This window comes from Triticum dicoccoides, chromosome 5A, assembly GCF_002162155.2.
Source record: "Triticum dicoccoides isolate Atlit2015 ecotype Zavitan chromosome 5A, WEW_v2.0, whole genome shotgun sequence".
NCBI classification, from domain to species: Eukaryota; Viridiplantae; Streptophyta; class Magnoliopsida; order Poales; family Poaceae; genus Triticum; species Triticum dicoccoides.
Genome location: NC_041388.1, coordinates 213743270 through 213744520, shown reverse-complemented (window position 1 = coordinate 213744520; position 1251 = coordinate 213743270).

The following is a 1251-nucleotide window of genomic DNA, read 5'->3' as shown; positions in this document are numbered from 1 at the left end:
GGACGAGGCGGAGCGGCGGCTGACTCCGGCGATGGCGACTGGAGGCGTGCGGCGGCGAGGCGGCGGGGCGGCGAGGTCGACGCCGGCGTGAGGACGCAGGCAAGCCGGGCAGGCGGCGGGCCGGAGCCGTCCGCGGGGGCCGCGGTTGGGCCCGGCGGGCTTCGTCGATGTGGGGCGTGGAGGCGCCACATGGCGGCTTGCGGTAGGTCGGGCGGCGGCGGGCGGACGTGTCAGGTCCGATCCGGACGCGTCCGGCGGCGGGAGGAGGAAGAGGCTAGGGTTAGGGTGGATTTTACTCGAAATTTCGGAGGGGGAGTCCTATTTATACATAGAAGGAGCTAGGAGGCTCCAAATGGAGTGCGGTTTTTGGCCACGCGATCATGATCGAATGCTCTAGACGATGAAGGGGTTTTTGGTGGGTTTTGGGCCAAATTGGAAGGGTGTTGGGATGCAACACAAACGAGGCCTTCTCGGTCCCTCGGTTAACCGTTGGAGTATCAAACGAAGTCCAAATGGTACGAAACTTGACAGGCAGTCTACCGGTAGTAAACCAAGGCCGCTCGGAAAGTCTCGTTCCAATCCGGAAATGTTTAACCCCCACACACAAAAAGAGGTAGAATGGACCGCCGGAGGACATAGGAGCGCCGTAATGCAAAACGGACAGCGGGGAAAAGCTCGGATGCATGAGACGAACACGTATGCAAATGCAATGCACATGATGACATGATATGAGATGCATGACAAAGGCAACAACACACGGAGACAAAAACCCGACACCGATGAAATAAAATAACTTAGCGCCGGAAACGGCAAGAGTTGGAGTACAGATAAGGTAAATTACATCCGGGGTGTTACACATCACTACTGCAGCACTGTCAAATTCTCAGCAAATGCATATACGGCACCGCACCAAAGGCGGTACTCTTTCGTATATGCTCAACTTATTTATCGTAGCAAGAAAATAGATCACCACTGCTTTACTCTGATTTCTTGTCCATCACTTAATTTTTAGTTGAAAGCAAACATTGGTTGCGAAGTTGCCTTTGTCCGGTTTGCACCTTCAGATCCGCCATGGCACGCTCAACACTATACTAGCAATGCTTATGGTTTTCCCCTTTTAAATTCCACACTAGTTAAATGACAGTACACTAAATTTCAAAATTGGGTCAGTCGATTTTTGAGAGCTCGCCGGAGTTTTCCGGTGCGAAGGAAGGGGCTTGGGTGGGGACGGTGGTTGTGGGGTCGGTGGTG